At 37.4% G+C, this 22,070-nt stretch overlaps 1 protein-coding gene and 1 long non-coding RNA gene across 20 annotated transcripts in view; one reads left to right on the plus strand and one right to left on the minus strand.

Moving 5' to 3' along the window:
* Positions 1-22,070, minus strand: part of PRLR (prolactin receptor) — a 171,729-nt gene that overhangs the window by 27,989 nt on the left and 121,670 nt on the right. For 18 of the 19 annotated variants that reach the window (XM_072030672.1, XM_072030669.1, XM_072030670.1 and 15 more), the window contains one exon: positions 5,302-5,370. The gene's annotated coding sequence lies outside the window, so the exon portion shown is untranslated. Of the gene's footprint in view, positions 1-5,301; positions 5,371-9,763; positions 9,919-22,070 lie in introns of those variants that run through there. The other variant, XM_038169717.2, reaches the window with a different exon arrangement.
* On the plus strand, positions 23-10,458 carry LOC119714416 (uncharacterized). The gene is made up of 3 exons (XR_005261621.2): positions 23-171; positions 1,823-1,896; positions 10,020-10,458. It is a non-coding gene; the product is annotated as an uncharacterized lncRNA (long non-coding RNA).

Below are 22,070 nucleotides of genomic sequence, written 5' to 3' on the forward strand. Positions count from 1 at the left end.
AAAAATATACCATCATGCAACAGTCAATAAAAATATGTAACGTAATATGTATCCATTGGCTTGATCAAAGTTCTTTTTGACTTGCAGCTAATTGATTCTTGTTCTTTCTCAAAGAGGTGCAGCATGAGTTACATTTCCACTTCAGAAGAAGAAAACCTGAACTGAAGAGTAGTAAGTAGATCTTGCTTAAGGTTTTTGAATGGTTAGCAGTGCTGGGATTAGGCTTTCACAGCATTAACTAATCTTGCATATTTATTTGGCATCTTGGGACACAGGATGCTTTTCTTAAAGTTTTAACTTCTGACTCATTAATTTACCTGAGAAATCAGACTCTTAATAATGAAAAATATATGTTTATCTCTGTTAAGATAAAGAAGATCTCAACATTTTTGAACTCTGGAGGTCCTGAAAACAGAAGATAACTAGAAAATATCCACAATTTATACATATGCTTAGGATTTTTGAGCCAATTTCATGACTTCTGAATATTTGGGACTGGCAATGTTGAATTCAGATCACCTGAGCTTAAGAGTGCTACTCATTCTATGTATTCAGCTCATTGTTTTTACTGCATTTAATTTTGCAGGAAAGCAAAAATGCCAAGAACAGAGAAAAGAAACCAAGGGAAAAGTAGTGTAACTTCACAGTTAATTTACCAGGTGGAAACCCAGTACAAGATGCAATTATCCCTCTTTCTTCAGCCTGTAAAGGCCAGAGGCAGTGTTGCAGAACTCAGCTGAAATACAGTGGGAGGGCACCAGCTCTGGAGCCCCAGTGCCTGCAGAGGGCTGACACCACTAGGTGTCCTCAGCATTCAGGTTACAGCTCAGGGTAATCGGGAGCCCCTGGTGCTGCTAAATCTGTTTAGCCTGAAGAAAAAGGCAGAGTATGACTTGAAGCAAACCTCCTGCTTGTCCCACCAACAAACTTCCTGTGTGGAGATGGTGACTGGAGTCTGCTATCAGATACCCTGTAGCCAACCTTACTCTATGAAACTAAAGAATAACGATTTACTGTCTGAAAAGGAAACTCCTTACCTCATCTTTCCACTCCTACCAAGCACATCCAACGGGTATTTTGTGCTTGAAACCTGTTCAGTGTAGAACAGCGTGAGAACAAGCTGTCTCTTTGCAGAGGAAAAATTCTTTGTGGTTTATCAGATGACTCAATTTTCATTATGCAATTCATTTTCTGTATCAAGAAACTACAACCCATCAGCACAGAAATGTTTCTCAAGCGCACAGCCAAATGAAGTATCAGTCAATTTAACTGATTCTAAAATGTGTTTATTGTGGACGAAGTGCTAAAGAACCACAGTCAGCTACACTTTCATAGGCTTTGTCTGAATATCCAGGCACACTTCATTTACGCAACTGAGCTACACTGCAGAATTGCATCTGTGTTGATTTTAAACTTCCTTACAGCAAACTGTGCATAGAGTGTCAATGTGGAGCACACCATTTAAATATAAACTCCAGTATTGTGTAATCACATGCAAATTTTATGTCTGTAAACAAACTGCAGGCCCAACTGTTAGTGTTTAACTTCTGAAATGAGCTGAAAACTTGGTGTTATGTAATGCAGAATGCTGACCACTGAGTTCATGCAAGGAAGAAGCATGTTCTTCTCAAGGTGAAATACTGAACTATAAACAGTAACCATTTCATGTACATATGATAACACAATATTTCATCATTATAACAAACAGACAAGAGTTGAATCTTTGCAAAATATAGCACTTTCAAACTGAGACTAATACTATGCTTCCCTATAGGTAAATTATACCTGTTATTTTATTTTATTTTATTTTATTTTATTTTAGAGACACATCTTTTCTGTGTGATGAAAGATAGAGAGGCATCATCAAGAAAGAGCTGAAGCAGAGCACACTACAAGGTAAGTAGGATCATTTTGGAAACTGAATACCCAAAGAATCAAATTAACAGAAATAGGGTGAAATTAATTAATTTGTAAACAAGTATTTTTTTCCTAGGATCATTTGTTGTTTAAAAATGAGATGATCATGAGCCACTTCTGTGATGTGGCTGTGAAAAAGAACAGGAGAGATACAGTGGAGGGTTATGGACTTGTTACTGCCCCATACTAAATGTATGGGACATAAAAACTCCATATGCAGGGAAAAACAACAACAACAACAACAACAACAAAAACAACAAAAAAAACCATACACATAACTAAATAAAAAGGTTAACATAGTTAGAATGGATATAGAAAACTACTGATATGAGAAGGGAACACAGAGGCTGTCTCATGACTGAGATTTAAAGAACTGGCTTCTTACTCCTTTCAAGGATATGGTTGTCTTCTATAGGCATACCAGGGGACTAGAATCAAAAGAGGGAATGTAAGAATGTATGAACTCTACAAAATGTTGAAACAAGAATAAATGGATGTAATTAGTTCCAAAAATTAGGGGAAAAAAATGACAGCAATCAATTTCTGCAATAGTCTTCCAGAAGCAAAAATCCCATTTAGTTTTCCCAGGAAGTCAGATGTATTATGAAATATATATGCCATGGTTGTTTGTGATAGCTGGGAAGTGGGCTTTATGATCCAATATGTGCTTTCTTGGCTATTTCAATGCAATTTATATACCTTGAATTATTAGTAGATAGAAAACTGTGCACAAGCATGAGATGGTTGGATATCCTACTTTACATTCAGAATTTAATGCTTTCAAAATATTTTCTGTTAAAGAATTATGAGAACCTCTGGTTATTTGATCATAAATATGTCCTTAAAAGCATCTAAGAAAAGCATCATTCTATTTGACATTTGTATTACTTTCTAAAGGATCGTCAGCAGCAGCAGAGCAGTGGCCAGGAGGCTCCAGGCATATTAGCCATATTCCATTTGTTCCAGTGCCTGTGTTTCCATGGTTGCTTGGTATTTGGTATTTTTGGTGCAGATATTTCTTATAAGGCCTCTGAAGAGATCTCTTGTTTTTAAAAATACTTGCTTTAATAGAAAAAAATAATGTCCACTTTGTTGTAACTATATCAAAAGGGTACCTTCCCTATATCTGACTTGAAAATCTTTTCATAAAAGGATAACTGGTACTAATGAATATGCTGTAGGGAATGACTCTCTTTTTGGACTGAATACTTTCTTTTATAAGGGCTACAGTGGACACTGATTTGCTAGAACATCATGCAAAACCAAGGCTAAAGTAACTGATAACTAAAAATCATATGCCTCCTTTTTGAAGGTTTTGATTTAGTTCCAACAAAGTTATTACATTCCGACATTGTAGTTGAATTTATTCCTTTTAACACAGCTGTTATGCAGCCTTCAATAGCTGCATATTGAACACCCCAAAATTGTGCAGCTGGATGCGGACAGAAATCATTACCAAAGTATTAGAAATCACAGAAAAAAGTAGTGTTATATATTACTGTAAAATAACCCTACTGTGTAATTAATAATAATATGAAATTTTAGCATTGAAAACACTGCTTATATTGCAGCTGGATGAAGCTGGAAGTTAAATACCATTACTGAATCTGGTGGTGCTGTGAAGCAGGGTTGAGAGATTGTCCTTGTCCTACTTTATTTGTAGCTCTTGTTGTGTGCTGATAGATACATTTCTCGAGACTGACAGAGAAGTCTTTACCTAGTTCTGCACAAATGGAAATATTTCTATCTGTGCTATTTTCAGGCTTGCAGGAAGGGGAAACAATTGCACTGCATCCACTGTCAATGGTATTCTGTCCATCACAGGCTTTGTTTGTGCTGCCAAAGGGATCTAAAGCCCGAAGTGCTCTACCAATCCATACTGAACAAGATTCACATTCTGACTCGTTAGGATGATAAATAATGCTCGTCTCTCAGGCCTAGGGGAAGGCAATTTAAGGAGTCTCAAAACACCACAGTTCATTATCATTTGAAAGAGTGAAGTACAGCTGTGTGAAACCAAATACCAATAAAGAACGGAATAAAGCAAAAAATGTGGCAGTTTGCTATACCATCCAGAATCCTACTGGCCTGTAGCTGAATGCTGAATATTCATTCCACTATTCTGTGGACATCGCATGAGTCTGCCTTCCTATGCTGAGTTCTTATGCCAACACTGATGACTTATGTCCCTAACGGTGATTTAGGCATAGCTATCGTTAGGTGTGTTTCTGAATGATGGTGGTTGGCATCATACTGAAAACTAAAGGTGTGCATGTGCAGTGTGTTCTGGGCTCTGCTCTCCCACCCTGCATGAGACCTAACTGGAAGTCTCCAACTTCTAAGTCCCTCAGGCAACCTTCATGGAGGTATATGAGCTCTTGAGAAGGCAGGCAGTTCAGACATGCCTCTGATCTACATTTCTTGAGACTAATTCCAGGTGGCTACTTCTAGCATGTAGGTTTTGTTGGCTGCTTTGCAGAGACGCATCAAGTTAATTTCTTGGGACCATGCACTTCATATTTTTGTGTTGTGTAACCTGAAGGCACCTATACCTTCCTTTAGATTTCACCTAAAAAGCCTGTATCAGGTTTTCTAATATGTTTTTTCCTAAGTTCCTCTCAAATAAATCTTGTCCTAAGGACCCTTTGTAGTCCTTTTGTAGTCCAGGATGATGAGTAGAGTAACTTTGTTCACTGATGCGGAAAAGACAAAATCATGAAAGCCCATACTCCTGAAAATATTTTATATACGCAAGTCACTCTCAAAGTATTTATGCACCTAACCTAATCTATGCCTATTGATTTTACAGAACTGAGCCTGGAGTTCTTTTTAAAAGTCTCAGCATCTAAACTGACATGACAGGCCAAGACAACTGGAAGAAAGCACCACTATCCCTCCTTTACAGAGTGGGAACCAATACAGAAAAAGATTAAGTGCTTTGCTCAAAATCATACTAGACATGGACAAGCTAAAAACTGATCCTTTCTCACTATCTTTTTCCCCCCAGAACATCACCAATTCCACCTTTGTAAAACCATAAAACTGTTAAACATGATCTATCTAACAATGGTAATTTTCCTCCACCAGTCTCATGGCTCTCAAAGATTCTGTTTTCTTCTGGTGGTCTGTGTGGTTAATCATATTTCATGATTTTTATCTGTATAGAATTCTTTTCAGACCAGAAAAGTATAAGCTGTAAGGAGAAAAATTTTAGAGACTGAAAATTAACATTGAAGTTAGAACTTGAAAATTGCTCTTTAAATACGGTGGAAATGCATCTCAACCAGTTGCTAAGTCCTACTCCACAGTCATTATCCCACTGTGACACTTTTAATTATTATTTATACATAGCATATTCATGAAATATAAATTCTAATTTCCTACCTAAAGGATTCATGTATGCAAAGAAGATTTTTGTTCGTGTCTTTGGTGAATGTCAGATCACTTGATAATCTGCAAGAAAAAAAAGAGTAGTTCCAGGATTAGTATATTACTGGAAGTATTGCTACTTTATTCATAAAACACAAAGAGGAAAAAAAAAAGAAACAAAAAACCCTGTTCATTAGCTGATTCAGATACTGACAGTCCAAGTCAATACATTTAAACATTGAGAGCAGTAGCAACTATTGTAAAATACCGTGTTACTTTACAGTCTTTCCATTATCTGTTTCAGTAAGAGCATAATTTTCGGTTTTAGCAATTTAGGATGCAGCCCAGCTTTACTAGTAGATTGTGCTAGGTTATATGATTAAAAGCTAATCACCATATACACAAAAGCCGGGACAGGATCAGATGAAAAATGACGGGGTGGGGGGAGGAACCCTGGCAATCTAATCAGTGAAAATGGGGCACAGGGAATCGGCTACGCCTAAGACTACCAAAGAAAACAATCAGCCCATTGTCCCTTGTGCAGAACCCACCAGGAGGAGTCAACCAAACAAATTCCCTTCCCAGTACATGTTGCTGAGGGATGGTGGTATAGCACTCATTAAGGGATGCAGCAAGAAAAGAATTTGGGGAATGTGGCAGTCTTATTAAGGGATAGTGGAAGGACAAACAGCAGGGAAAGGAAGGGATCAGAGTGGACTGGGGGCAAACAAGCATGGGAAAACAAGGAGAAGAGGGGAATAAAGGGGCCAGTCAAGTGTAAGCTTGCCTGACTGGGATGCGTGCCTGATCACCATAGCCTACCCTATACCCTCATTAAGTTCTATTTCTGTTGTCTGGGTGTGCTCTGCGCGGGGTGGGTGCATTTGTGTGCTGGTGAACTTCCAGCTAGATTAGTCGGTGAGGAGGGTGAGAGCTCTGAGTGGGATTGCAAACCTCTGGGCTCATGTGCAACTCCCCAGCAACTGAGGACATCAGCGGACGTGGTGCCAGCTACTGGGTGTACAGCCAACCTAACACTGGAGTGTCCAGTGGCCACTGGAGTGGTCCACGTTTTGTGCAAATACACGCACATACAAATCTCTAGCACATTGGGAGCAGATGCTCAGTTTTGTTACTGGCAGGCCCTGAGGACATGGATGCGCAGCAGTCTCAAATCTATTGAGCTACCTGACTCAGCTACCTCTAATGGACTGAAATTCAGTGGTTTATTAAAAGAGCCACTGTGTGCAGTTAACTCTTCTTTGTCATCCCATTTGACTACACTCTGCTGTTAAGAAATAGTCTAGATCAGCTTCACTGGGCAATTTATCTGCCACGGCAAGAAAAACTATACATTAAATTACTAACTCCATCATCCTATTTCTTATGAAATGTCTCTCTTTAAACAGTTTGAAACAATAGAGTATTTTACAACTAACATTGAGAATGGTCTGGATTTGCCCAGAGACCAGGTGGGAAGCTGTATTACTCAGTTACCAGGGTATTCTTTTGTTTGGCTCCATTTCAGTAAAGCTAATAAGAACAATAAAAATACCATGAAATCATCTGGCAGCTAGACACTATGCCGTTACAGAGGAACAGATTTAATTGAGGGCAATAAACAATTTATTTTTTATGTGCATATATAAAATGGCATAGATAACATACAACTGAATATGGCAAAAATATGTTTGCACTGAAGTTACTCAACTGTGGCATAAGGTGAAAAGTAGTTCAAAGATGGAGCTCAGTGAATTTTTTCCTGTTTTAAGGAGGACAGGAATCTGATAATCAGTTTCAGAGCTGGGAATAGAGTTTGACTCAAGGTTGGCTAAATAAAGGATTTCTCCCAAAATACAAGATGCCTTGTAGATCTTGATCATGTCATAAAAACTTTTTAAAAATGAAGCAATTATTCCGCATTTAAGAGAGAGTCTAGTTCTAACAGAAAACACATAGTTATGATTGCTAAATTATTGCTAAATTAAAAATTTTGAAAATCACTTTTTCCTGCAGTCTGCTATGTTTAGAAATAAACCTTCCTCCACTTTTTCAGATTTCTGTAACTTATAATTACAAAAAAAAAAAAAAAAAAAAAAGTTCAACCCTGTCACCAAATTTTATTCTTCTGTCGTGACTGCTTTCATCAGGAAGTGATACCACGAACTAGTGACAGATCCCTGTGTAATATGACTGATTTAAAAAGGTCAATTTTACTACAGCTACGCTAGTAGCTGTATAGTAGCTACTGGATTGTTTGTATCTCAGTGCTCAGAAAGGTTAATGATAGAATTGGTCATATCACTGGCATAACCCAGAACAAAGACACTCAACCAAGGTATTTCTGTATCAAATTGCTAAAATCTTACTTATTATTATAGCCCTGAGAAGAAAGACATAATCCGACCGTGTTAAATATAGTACTAAGAAGAATTCATGTTCCTGAATAACTGAAAAATAACAAAAAATACAAAGTAGAAGAAAGGGATATAACAAACAGGTCAAAACAAGAATATTTTTGTTTTGAAACTAAAGATTATTTTCATTACCAAAAATAAATAAATAAATAAAAATATCCCATAAAATGGAAACTGCTTACGAAGAACAAGTTTTGGAAAATCTTCACTTTAGATTGTCAAAAAATCTTTTTTGACTAAAAGCAATGCATGCAGATTTTCAAAATTCTAAAAGTAATAAATATCACCAAATAACTTCCAACAGAAAACATTTTGTTTTGAAATTTTCTAACAGAACATTTTTTGAAATCTAAGTAGAGTATGCAAATAATTTTAGCTCGTTAATAACTTTTTTTTTTTCCGTGAAAACATGTGATGTTAAATTTCTGATAATCTTCAATTATACACAGAATTTCAACAATGAATGCAATGGCATGAATTCTTTTACTATCCTCATATTTTTGGTGACATGCTAGAATGAGTAAAACTTTTCAGGAAGCAGAGGAACAGGACTTTGGAAGTAGTAAAGGAAACATAGTAACAAAGAAAATTGTGAAAGATTTGTGGAGTGAATATGAGGGAAAACTGTAATACAGAAGGACAGAGAAGTGGGAAATAACAAATAAAAAGTTGGCAGTGGGCAGTAAAGGGTTAGATAAAAGTGTAGTTTAAAATATATTCTAGTACCCCCTTTGATTTTCAAAGCTTCTTCCACTGGATTCTACCCTAGATAACATCTTTTTTGTGAACATGTGATGGGGTTGAGCAGAGGAGAAAAAAAATCTCTAGATCTTAGTGCCTGCAAGCATCAGTATGGTAATGCTGAAGAAAGCTGTGACCTTAGCTCTAGCACAGACTCTTATTCTCTGTCACTGAAACAGCCCCTTTTGGCTGAAGTCTCTCTTCAAAGCCTTATGATTGTGGTAAGGCTGTAATAGAAGGAACCTGGCTGCAGGGGAAAAAAATCTTTTTCTTCAATCACAAATATACTCAATAATTAACAATAGCAGCGGGAGCGGAGAAAACTATTGAAAAAATAATTGTTTTGCTGTTACAATGTTCTCTTTTTCAGGAGGTCCTCAGTACGAGGTCATAAAAGCAGCTGTTTCTTTGTCTTTTTCTAAGTATATGCTGTACACTTAAACATGTACTGCTTAAGTGACTGTAGAGTTGCTCCATAAAAGAACGCAACTACCAAAAAGTACTACTCCAACCAAACTGGTATAAACTCTCAATGTACTATGATCTGTGAACAAGAACATTTCCCAAGCATATTCCCCAAGCTTCAAACTTGATAGAAGAGCTTCGTAGTTGCATGCTGAAGGCTGCTAATGCCACATACGGATGAAATGGCACACTGGTTAGCTAAGGTAATGAAATCCCTTATCCCGGTCTAAAATTGAGATAATTTTTTCTTACAATTATTTGAGAGAAACAGCTGACAATAATGTGAATAAAAAAAATATTTAACCTTCACCCTTCATTTTACCAAGCTTAAAACAATTAATCTTTTTGCACTGCTGACTTAAAGCATTATATTCCCTTTAATATTAGAACTATGTGGATATGCAGGGAGGTATCTTTATCCCACCTAGCTCTAATCTTGTTGGAATTTTGTAGATATTCTCCGGCACCTAAATCCTAAATAGACTAGAGTTTAACTCATTTTATACAATTATTTTCTGCAGGTGTTTAGATAGCTGGTGTTAATCCCTAATGTGAGTAGAAACCACATAATTTCTTATTATAGAAAATCAAATGCTCATTTTACTCTGACCTCCTAGAGAGCCAGACTGGTAAAGTATCAATACTGCTGTATCACAACCCTGTTGAATTCCACCTAGATGCTCATCTTGTAGCAAAACTGTCTTTATTTAATTACAGGTTTGCAGGGAAGAAAATACCAAACTCCTAAAAGCTAAGATATGCATCTCTGAGGGAACTGAATTCATCCTTTAGTCAGCAGTATGATTTTCCCTTCTTATTTCTGCATGATAAACTGAATGAAGTATAGCACTGACCTGATCTACCCCCCATCTTCATCCCAGGCTGTTACTCCTTGGAGATTCTCAGACATGGTGAAATGTATTTTGGATTCTTCATTTGTTTTGTAAGAATAAGGAAATGACCCTGAGGTTGTAGGCTGTGAGACTTTTATGTACTTGTTTACGGAATTAAAACTTACACTGCAATCTCCAGAGGTTAAAGGTAAATTTATTAATGTATTCATTCATTAACCCGTTCATACATTAACTCACTCGTTCTGTTCCTTTGAAGATGAAAGGACAGTGCTGTGTTGCCTACTGATGAATGCATTTCCAGCAGGTGATGCTTGCACCCCTGACAGGGAAAAATGAAACATGCCAAGAAACTACTTGAAGAAATCCATTTTGCGAAGACAGAGGCATCGTCATTGTGAAGCAAATGCAAACAGATGGCTTCATGAATAAAGAATAATTAAAAACAGAATATTGGGTTTCAGGCTATGGATAGTGTTTAGTTTTAACAGACTAAGGACATAAGCCTCTCCCTTACCTCTGCTGTAATAACAAATATGTCAAATTATATTTAACATGAATGTTTCAGTTGGCCTGACTCCTCTGTGGAGTTAGTACATTCCTTTATTAAATAATGAAGAAATAGCTACTAAGCAGAATTTGGAGAAGAAAAGCTTTCATGGAATAAAAAATACATAGTCTACTGAAGTAAAATTGATTTTAACACTTTTCTTCTGTATGTTTGTTTTATTTGGTGATTACAAAAAACACAACTGCAACTGAAATGAAGGGCATTTTGCTATAGCATGTATCAATGCATCAGGCTACATCTGATTTTTCAGCAAATGTTCTTGATTCACTCTTTACTGTGACTTGATTCAGCAACTGTGAATTTTTTCTTTGCACTCAGTCTCAGAATGGACCCATGGTGTGTATTGTAATTATCTGCTTTTATACACTGATATACACGGTCATGACTTTATCTTGGAACAAGCTCTGGAGTTCTGTCCCTTTAAAGTGGCACACTTATTCAACATGATATAACCCCCATTCACGTTAGGGCTAAGGGAGAAAGTATGAAGATAGAGTACTGAAGGGGTCACTTCAGAGCTGTTTGCAAGCAGAATGATCTGATTTTCATGTAAAAGAAAACTGACTGGAATGCAGAAGTCTTGTGAACTGCAAGTGGACAAAGACAACTTTTTACACCAAAGCGTCTGAAATGTCAGATGCACATGCTTTATTTGGATAAAAGATATCTCACAAAAATGTCAAAAAAAAAAAAAGAAAAAAAAAAAGAGAGAGAGAGAGAGAGAGAGAAAGTATGAAGGTCATAAACCTGAAACATCATCAACACTTTTAGAAGTATTTGTTATTTACATGGAATCCAAGAGAGGACATAAGCAGTAGGAACCTTCATGCCTGGCCTTGGTATTGTGGATTTCATGGTAAATTGCAGCAAACTAGTAAATGTTACTAACAGCTGAAATAATTTTAAGCATGGTAATTTAGACCACTGGAAATCAGCCATTAGCCTCTGTAATTAACATCAGTCCACTTTGTTTTATATCCCATTACAATCAACATTTATTACCCAACCATAGTTACCCAATCATATTTCAGATGGTAATAAAATTCATTTTGTGTTTAATCCACAACATTGCTTCCATAATCCCCGAAATAAAAACCTTATGCTGACATTTAAGCACATAGAAATGGCAGGAGGAAAAAAAGCTGTAACTGTCGGTTTTACTTTACATAATAACACAGCACAGGCTTTTAAGTCCTTGCTTACACAAAGACTGACCTTTTCACTTGATATAAAAGTCATATTTATTGAAACTTGGATCCACACCTTCAATCATTATTGTTACCTGCATCTTTTCATGTTGAATTTCCAGTGGTGCCTTTTACAGTCTTATGCCTGCATCTTGGCTGCACATCCTACTTAGAAACATATTTTATATAATGCCAATGGAAAAAATGTTGAAGAATAGCACAGCCATGTTTTAAACTGCTCTTTTTATTTAATCCTTGATTTGCTTCACTGAAACTACGTCTGATATATATTTGACACTGTTTGGTAGACACTCACTGGTACCAGACTTGCAAATCTGATGCAGACAGTTTAAAGGGACATGACAAAATCCTTGAGCCTGAACAGTCAGGCTTCTGTCTCCCTTAAGATCTTCTTCCATTTGAAAACTTTGGGCCTCTCAGAGTGAAGAGGGGCCCCTCCAGAAGAAAAGGGTGGGTACAACCCGACAAGTCTGCCCATATAACACTCTTGGGTGGCTACCATCAGCACTCCGAACAAAGCATCTCAAGTACACACAAACTATTAATGCTCTAAGACCCAGCCAGGAGAGCAGGTAAAAGAGGCCGCTGGTGCCTTTCCTTCCTCCCCCCTCAAGTTTTGTCCCAAGTGCAGCTCAGAGAGCACAGGAGAGTCAGCTTGTAAAGCTGCTATCTGGATGAAGAACAGGTTTTTTGATTGCCTCAAGGTAGTCTTTCAAGACAGTGCAAATACCAATAGGACCTTAAAAGGGCAAATTAGTTGCAGACAGTATGGATTGGTGAATAACACACTTAGAAATCTTTAGATGTAAACACATATTTTAGAAATAAATTCACCAAGTGACTCACAGAAGTCCATTGGATTATATGGAGCTTTTCAGTGTACTGCTTTTCTGCTTTTCTTGCTCAGATTTATCAAACTGATATTTACCTCATTTTCAGAGCCCTAGCTGCCTGTAAACATTTGCCATCCTACTTTTCATTTACACAGCTATCTTTTCTGAAGCATGCTGACTGGTAGAAAAATTACCAGCTGTTCAGTACCACAGATCTATTCTTTTTCATAGTTAAATGCTGCTGATTAAAATACACTAAGAATATACTTAGTTCAACAGCTACCTCTGACACTTTCCTAAACTGCTTCAGACATTTACTGTTAATGAAGTAACATGCTGCTGCACATCTTATTTGTCCTTTCCAGACTATGTTCCGAGCTACTCAGAACAGGTACCAAGAATTACAGATTGAGAGCCATGGGCATACAGATGTGAACACAACCATTAACCTCATGTTATCATCCTTCTACAGAAGCTGTAAGTACATCATGAGTGTTGTAGCATCCTATACAGACAAGAGATAAGCAATGTCCCAGTGACGGAAGGTTAAACAAGCACAGTACCATTTAGCCACATCTCAAACCTCTGTTTTATCTTTGATATGAAAACCAAATTGACTGGATGCGTTTTTTAAGAGATTGCTGGTACACTCCTCCTCCAGCGATGCAAAAGCACACAGGTTCTGCAAGTTGCTGATGGGCACCGCTTTTCAAAGACTACTCCTCTACTTCTGTTCCCAACTCTAGTGTAATTGCCCAATTCTTTTATTGCTCAAACAAAATTAATTCTTTGATGGGTGAAACTGGTACTTGAAAGTTTTTAAGTATGCAAAGATGCAGCTGAAAAGAAAAGGTCACTGGCTCTTTTTAAGTCCTCAAAAGCTCTGATATGAGAAAGACTGTTTACTTTATCCCTGAGTATGCCTAGAACAGTTTCACAATTGTGTGTGGAGTAGCATACACAAGCAGAGCATCTCCAAATAAACATATACACAATAACAACCGTGTTGCTATACAAAGTGTGAACATTTATCCTTAGGATGAACATTTGTTTATGAACCTAAGCTCACTCCTTTTCATTTCAATACTCAATCCCAAATCACCTTCTTGGTTTCAAATCATTTTCAACATTCAAAATCGTAAACAAATTATGTGATTCATTTTACAGAATCACAATCTGAGCACATACTTTATAAGACTTGATAAGTATGTAGATTTCATTTTAGCATAGTATTAAAGCTCTATTGTATGTCAATTATGTATTCATGGGAAAATTGCAAATAGCCAGATGCAAGAAGAAAGCAGTCTTAAGATCTTATGTGTGGTAAAGGCAAGACTCTCCTACTGAGGCACATGATATTATGGCCACCTGTTTTTCAGGAATCTTTTGTTATACTGTTTCTCCCTGTGATGAATTTTATACGCACAAGATACCATTAATACTGTATTTTCTTTACACACATATCTATATATGACAATTTCACCTGTTAAAACTATCTCACCCTAATGAGAATTTCACAGGCTGGTCAGATTTGTATTTCAGTGTTATTGTCAAGCATAAGTTCTAAGAATGATATGCTTGTAATTCACATGGCTCAGCAAAAAAGCACATGTCCTCAATACTTTACTAAGCTATCTGTATGAACCTCTTTACTCTTTTGAGTCCTATTGATCTGAAGTTCCTTTCCAATATATCTCAATCTCCTCTGTGAAGAATTTAATGGGAAATGCACATTGCTCTGTTTATTTTTATTTCTGTAATGCTAAGTATTATGGCATCTCAGGATTTTTTTCATACAGTACCTACAAAATATGAACTGCTGCATGTGAAATATTCTATATCAGGTGGAGTCTTAAAGCAGTAGCAACTAAATAGAGGCAAATTACTGCAAAAAAAATTTACATATTAATTCCTTCTTTGACACAATCTTTGCTCAAATTCTTGAAGAAGCAAGCATCCCCCTGCAGGAATTGGAATGTATAGTAGCAGCCTCTCAAGGTCAGTTTTGCTATGGGGCTGAATTCGCCAGTACACACCCTGATATTAAATCAGTGTTATTACACTGAATGCATACATTTTTGCCCACAGTGTATTTAGTAATTAGGTATAACCAGTCCATTACTAGAAATTAAAGTGGTAGGAAATTATTTATGCTTTTGGTACCATGACAGGAGAAATACTCTAGATCGTGGGCTACATGCATCAGTTGTATAAGCAAACAATCAGCAGGAAGTACAGCTAGCACTGCTAATATCATTATCTTTAAAAAAAAATTACTCAGTAATACAGGTCATAACTGTTAAAATCAGAGTAATTTCTGCAAGCTGTCTGTCAGCTTGGAGACCTGCTGCTGCTACTTAAGACCTAAATCTATATTTAGTTTCCTTAGTGAAAGCATAGGTTGCAAAGTACAAATCTGTGGATAGGAGAAGGAAATAAATTTCAAGGGTGGAAAATCATGGAGGGCACCAAGCCTTCCAGATAGTGTCCCAGAGGCAGAAAAGACAGAAGTGTTGGGAAACAAGTGCATGTTCTGCTGGTGAAGGTGAACTAGAACTCAGCTCCAGAGTTCTGTTCCTGTCCCTGCTGACAGCTTAGTCTCTGGTATTGGACAGCTCTTTTACACCTGCAAAATGCAGACACCAAATCTCACAGAGATGTGAATCTTTTAAATCACATTTATAATATCAATGTTGATAAAATGAATTCCCAAGATACTCTGAGGTCTTTAGATTGAAAGCAGAAAAATTCGTAGTAGCAATTTAGTTATAAGTAATTGTAAAAAAAATATAATAAATAAATAAACAAACAAACAAACAAACAAATAAATAATCCAAGTAATTGTAAAAAAAAAATAAAAAAAATCCAGGAATTTTCAAAAAAATGCAAATAACCACAGCACGGATGAGGCTGGGAGGAACCTTTGGAGGTTTTCTAGTCCAACACCACTGCTTGAAGCAGGATCAACTAAAGCAGGCTGCCCAGCATCATGTCCAGTTGGGTTTTGAGTATCTCCAAGACAGAGGCTCTACAACCTCTCTGTTGTATAGTCATAACCTCTCAACCCATTCAACCATTTTACTGCCCTTGTAAAAAAGGTTTTTTCTTACATTTAAGGGGCATTTTCTGTATTTTAAGTTGTGCCCATTGCTGCTTGCCCTCTCATTGGATACCACTGAGAAGAGCCTGGCTCCAACTTCTTTACTTCCCCCCTATCAGGTAGTTATACATATCAGTAAGATCCCCCTGGGCCTGCTGTTCTCCAGGCTGAACACTGCCAGCACTCTCAGACTTTTCTTATATAAGAAATATGCCAGTACCTTAATTATCTTGGTGCTCCTTTGCTGGATTCACTCCAGTATGTCCATGTGTTTCTTGTACCAGGGAGCCCAGAAGTGGACACAACACTCTGGATACTTTTACACTTAAGACCCTTCAGGACAACATTCCAAAAACAAAGCTAAAATATATTACTAATTCCATTTATTAGGGAGAGATTATGAAGCCAGTTCTGAAATAAACTGCGCTAGAGCTCCGCTATGCTCATTTTCCACTGATGAACATGTATAATAACTGGCACTGAAGTTCAGGAAATTCTGGTTCTAATCCTGAATCTCTTTTTATTTTCTTTTATATGATATTTTTCCATTAGTCAAATTCTGACTCCTTTTTTAGAGGAGCTGTGCTCATAACAAGAGCAGCAGCCAATGACTGAATTCCTTTACAAACCACTTTATTTTTGACTTTACAGCCAAACCATTAAATAAACCATACAAATTCTCAACCTGGGAACACACTGTCATTCTTCAGAAAGTTCATTTGCTTGTGTTTGGCTAACTGCATGGAAAATAAATGCTTTGTCATTATTTATTTATTTATTTATTTTTTCATATCCCCCCATTAGTATGCAGGTTGGTAATCCCCAGCAAGGTTAATATGTCTGGTATTTCTCTTTGAGTGATTGCACTGAAATTACATCCTAGAACACTTCATTAGCTATCACTTTACAAAAAGCTCAGAGTGACAGCACACTTCACATTACTGAGGAACATAATTCTTTGTCCTTTCTAGCACCTATATAATATGAATGCCTATGTTTTTTTCCTCCAGCTTTAATTATATGACAGTGTTTGACATTAAAACCCAGCAAAACCTCTGACTTATATGATGAAAGTAGTACAAGCTTATAAAGTCTGGGTGGAGTATCTGACTAAGGACATTGTGAATTGGGGAGATGGGCTCTGTGCCAGCTGTGATAATAGCAGAATGGAATAAGACAATTCTTGTCCTGGATTTTGTAATGATTTTTTTTTTCCATCCTTCTCAAGACAGGAGATGAGGTTTGAGTCATAGACAGCTGGTATGAAACAAAATTATTTTCAAGTAGTTCCATTTTACACCTTTGCTGAGTAGTGCCAGGATGTGATGAGTGCCTTAGAGATACTGCTTCTTCTTTATCCCCTGAGTTGCACCAAATATTTCTTGCCCATTTTTTGCTGACACTTTGTGCCCTTGAATAAAATAAGTCTGTAATTCTAAGAGAACAAAAGCTCTTTCAGAAACAGTTTTGCAATAGTGAGTCAACAGGAGTTAAGTTCTAAAACGTGGCAATAACACATTATTAAAACAGAGACCAGCATGGAAAAAAACATGTTATTCTTTGAGCAGTGGAATTAATAAAGCCTGATTCTCTTTGTTTCACCTTTCCACTGTAATACCAGCTTCCTCCCTCCTGACATCCTCCATGGTACTCCACTGGCTAACAGGCAGAAAGGATGGAGCTCATGGGGTGGCTTCTATATGAGACATGCTGAATGCCCAACTGACTTTTGCCTAGTGGAATGTAACGTTAATGAAATTCTGCACAATGTTCCTACAACACAAGGAGGGGCACTAATTAGGGTCTCTCTCTTTTCCATTCATTTGGCAATTTTCATTAAATAACTGTACATTTCCATTCTTTCTGTAAGAATGTACAATTTCCATTCTTTCTGTAAGAATGTTCCATTCTGTACATTCTTTGGTAATTCTATCCTCTTTTAAATGTGATTTAAACTGGGCAACAGGATAATATGCCATTGGAGGGAATAGGGACTATAGATTATGAGATCAGTCAGCCTCACTTCCTTAGTAAACCAAACAAAAAGCAGTTTCATCCAGCAGAATCTCCAATGATTATTTTGTAATTTTAGAATGGTTTTGATTTTATTTTTCTGAGGCTGTTTAGTGTAACATACAAGAAGAGATCTAGTCAGCAGAAAGCACAGTATTTTACAGCAGCAACCCAGAAGAATCTGCAAGACAGCCTGGATGTGAAGTCATATCTGAAAAGTGATTTGCTGCTTAAGATGCAGGGTGGTTCTATACTTCTACAGTAGATAAGAAAGAGAGTGAATAACAAAGGATTTGGGTGACTAATCAAGAACTGTCCTTGAGCCATGTCCAGCTTGGTCTGCTGGTGATAAATTCACAAAGAAACATCAGAGAGGCTGGCCAATATTTTTATTTGGTTAAAAGGCAAAGGGAAAGGTTTGCAGATGTAGATTCATGGGTAATCAACACAAAGAGGATAGATAAAGTTATCTTTTCAGATGAGATTAGGCAGTATATTTGTGGAGGAAGAGCAAAAGATCAAGAGTAGACCTCTGTAAAGGAAGAAGAGAGAAGTAGCTGAAGTAGTCAGAAGAAGTACGGTAGACAGAGATAAAAGGAAAATATTCCAACACCTGTTTTGTGTATGTGTGTGTGTGCACACGCATCCAGAAGGCAGGGGAGGCTGAGGAAGAAGAGAAGTTGTGGGAGAAAAGGGAGAAAGCAACATCTCTTTTGCAATTCTTTTTATAGAGAAATCAATTACTCAGCAATTTAATTGGTATTTCATAAGCTTTGTATTAAACCATGAAAGCTTGCATAGGAGAGCTTGTGGAGTCACCATCCTTGGAGACTGAAATCCGCCAACTATCCATGTTTCTCAAATTAGACATGCAGAAGCATATCTTTGTTTAACTTTCCACTCAAAAGAAACGTTCAAAAATCAGTCTGGAAGAACAAATAAGTGGTATTTGCTTGAACACAAGTAAGAAAGCCAAGTTAGTTGACCTTAACTCTAGACATACAACAGCTGTTTAAGTTAGGAAAGTGGAAAACCAAATACAGCATGTTTATTTACAATTCCATGAAGTTATGTGAACATTTGGAGCTACATAGTATGTAGTAAACACATCTGCAAGGTTTATTTTTAGGAAGTGCTTGTATCCACCTATTCTCCCCTATGTGTTGACTACACTAAGCTAGATGTAGCTAGACTACAATAAACTAGGTGGCAGTTAAATCTTATTGCCAGGACTGATAAGACCAGGCAGGTCCAAGCTACTGAAGTTTTACTTTTAATTGGGGGCACTGCTAGAGAAGAACTCCAAAAGAGGAGGTAACTCAAACCAGTCACCTATGAGACCTGACGGGGCTGTGTACGGTTTATCCATTCATAGCTGAAAATTTGTCAAAATCTGACATGGCACAGCTTTCCTGGGACAACATGTTTCATTGCTTGACTGTTCTCAGGTGAACAAATGCTCCTTTATATTCAGTTGAAACCTCTCTAATTCCAATACCTGTCAATTTTTGTCCTACCGTATACTGAGGCAAGAGCCTGGCTTCATCTTCTTGATAAACTCCTTACAGATACCGGAAGGCTGCCATCAGGAAAATGTGGAACCATATTTTCCTTTCTGTCCACTCCTCTACTGTGCTGTCATTACTCTTCAGTTGCTATCCAAAAATTTTACTCTCCTGGAGCACATATCTGAATTTCAGGCTGACCTCCTTATACAGTAACTGCACAGTCATTTAGGTTACTATGATGTCTGTTGCCCTTTCACACTCTCAGAAGCAAGTGAAAATTGCACAAACTAAAAACTGCAGTTCCTTCACTCAAATTGGCTAAGTACCAGCAATCAGGGAAAAATGAAAAATGCACTTAACTTACTTAAAAAAACAGAAGGTCAGCAGCAAGTTAATATGAACATGTATATTTCTGCAAAAGGAAACAAAATTCTCATCGGTCATAGAGATGAACTCAAGTAAGCTACTGCTGTTTCTTCACAGCAGTCTTAACTTGAAACAATTTTGATTAATTTTTCTGGAATGAGTTATATAAATGAGATCAACTTTCATTAGCTCCAAAAAAAAACCTGTCAACTGCAACATTAAACAGATCTAAAAAATGACCAAAATTTTGAAAACAGGTATGTGGGAAATAATTGGCATGTTGTATTTTGACACAACTGTTAAAGTGGAATTAGAATCGGAATGGTTCAGTTTGAAGGGACCTACAAATATCATTGGATCCAATTGCCTGAGAACATCAGGGCTGAATAAAAGTTAGAGCACATTATTGAGGGTATTGTCCAAATGTCCCTCAAATGCTGACAGGCATGGGGCATCAAGCATCTTTCTAGGAAGCCCATTCCAGTGCTTGACCACCTTCATGGAGATCTGAACCTACTCCCCTGGTGCAGCTTTGTGCTGTTCCCATACACCCTGAGCAGAGACCAGCACCTCCCTCTTCACTTCCCCTGCTCAGGAAGGTTGTAGACAGCAATGAGACTACCTCTGACCCTCCTTTTCTCCATATGAGACAACCCAAGTGTCCTCAGCCTCTCTTCACAGGACATGCCTTCCAGCCCTGATACCAGCTTTGTTGTCCTCCTCTGGACACTTTCAAGGACCTTAACATCCTCTTTATATTGTGAAGCCCAGAACTGCACCTGATATTCAAGGTGAGGCTGCACCAATGCTAAGTATAGTGGGAGAATCACCTCTTTTTGCTGGCTGGCCATGCGGTGTTTAATGCACCCCAAAATGCTCTTTGCCCTCTTGTCTGCCTGGGCATGCTGCTGGCTCACATTGAGCCTGCTGTGGACCAGCACCCCCAGATCCCATCCTGCTGAGCTGCTCCCCAGCCACTCGTGTCTCAGGCTGTACCTGTGTCTCCCATTGCTCTGTCTCTAGTGCAGAACCCAGCATTTTCTTTGGCTGAACTTGTTGATGATTGCCCAATGCTCCAATCTACCTAGATCACTCTGCAAGGTCTTCTACAGTGTGCATTTTGATCAGCTCTCTCTTCATGCATTGTATGGACACAATTAGAAACCTATCTTGCTGCAAATAAACTAGGTGGTCTTGGGAGTCTGGGGGGCTAAACAGTACCAGGAGTTCAGTAAAGAAGCAGATCACTTTCTTGGCTCTCATGGTCGCAGGAAAAATGGCTTGTAATGAAACAGTCTGAAAATTAAGGATTTCACTATGGGCTCAGAAAAGAAGGACTTTATATTTTGATTGATACAAGGACTTTATATTTTGATTTATACAATATTAATAGCCTTCCCAAGCTAGTTTGGAATGAACACTCAAAAAATTACTTGAGAATAAGTGGGCACAAAAAAAAAAAAAAAAAAAAAAAAAGCCAACTCACTGCTAAAACAGAACCTCTTAAACTTTGCACACAAAACAATTGTTCAAGACCATATCATACTTATGGCAAAAGTACTTTTTGAAAGTTTGCAAGATTAGAAGGACCTTAACTGAATGCAGCTGCTGGTTGTTTTAGATGAAAGAGATCAATATAGGTGGGAATTAATTTTTCATTGTCATTTTGGTAAAAGCTGTGTGTTCCCAGGTCCAGTCCACTCCTGTGAACATCACTGTCCTGTTCCCTAAGATGCAGATATTCTTGAAGTGCTCATTTATCCCTACAGCAGCAGAATAGGAGACAATTTACTGCGTAGCATTAGCATTCCACTAAACAGGGCAGTATTGGAAGAATGAAACCTATTACAGCAAGATTGCTTGCCTGTCAAATAAGATCACTAGGCAAAAAATGTTTAGGTTTAAAACTGCTGAAGTGAATAGAGTAATATCAATAATTAATTATTAATCAATTGTCCTCAGTCACTAAGATCATGAAGTTTAAGTTATCGTGGCCCTGGGATTATGTACACTATTCTGTTTACTATGGCAAGAGACTGAAGCCACTTCCTCAAGGAGGGATACAATAAAGTTTTATGTGTAAAGAAAAGGCAGCACCTTTACTCACCGCAGAAAATCTAATATGCTTTTGTGATTCTCATATGTTTTTCCCAATTTTCTTTTGCCTGTAGCATGTGTTTATGTGCTGTAAGCTTTGCAACTTTTGCTGATGTTGATCAATTTTTACTTGCAAGGGGAATGCACTGCCATTTTTCTCATGCAACATATCTGCACAATATAAGTAGCTTGTGAACACTTGAGAAAACAAAAAAAGTTTCACAGTGACTCAGAAGAATTTCTAGATCACAGGGAATATAACATGTTTATTTTAAACAAACCCATGCTGAGTGTGTGAAAACAATCTGGAAATGGGCTCAGAAATATTCTAGAATGATAATGCACCAGCGCACCAGTAGCACTTTCAGTTATTAAACTGATTTGAAGATAAAATCATCATCTCCTTTTTGTGTATATACAGCGGAAAAGAAAATCCAAATGCAAATTCTTAGTCTTTCTCCATTGGTCTAATAAGTAAACCAGTAAGAGCCCAGATCCAAATCTAATGAAACTTAAAACTGACCTGAAGCTAAAAACAGTGAGATTAGAATCTCACTTGAATGACAAAGCCCTCTAAATTTGACTTTGTCTTTTCTGATTTCTGAGACTGCTCA

Source organism: Anas platyrhynchos, chromosome Z, assembly GCF_047663525.1.
Source record: "Anas platyrhynchos isolate ZD024472 breed Pekin duck chromosome Z, IASCAAS_PekinDuck_T2T, whole genome shotgun sequence".
Lineage (NCBI taxonomy): Eukaryota > Metazoa > Chordata > Aves > Anseriformes > Anatidae > Anas > Anas platyrhynchos.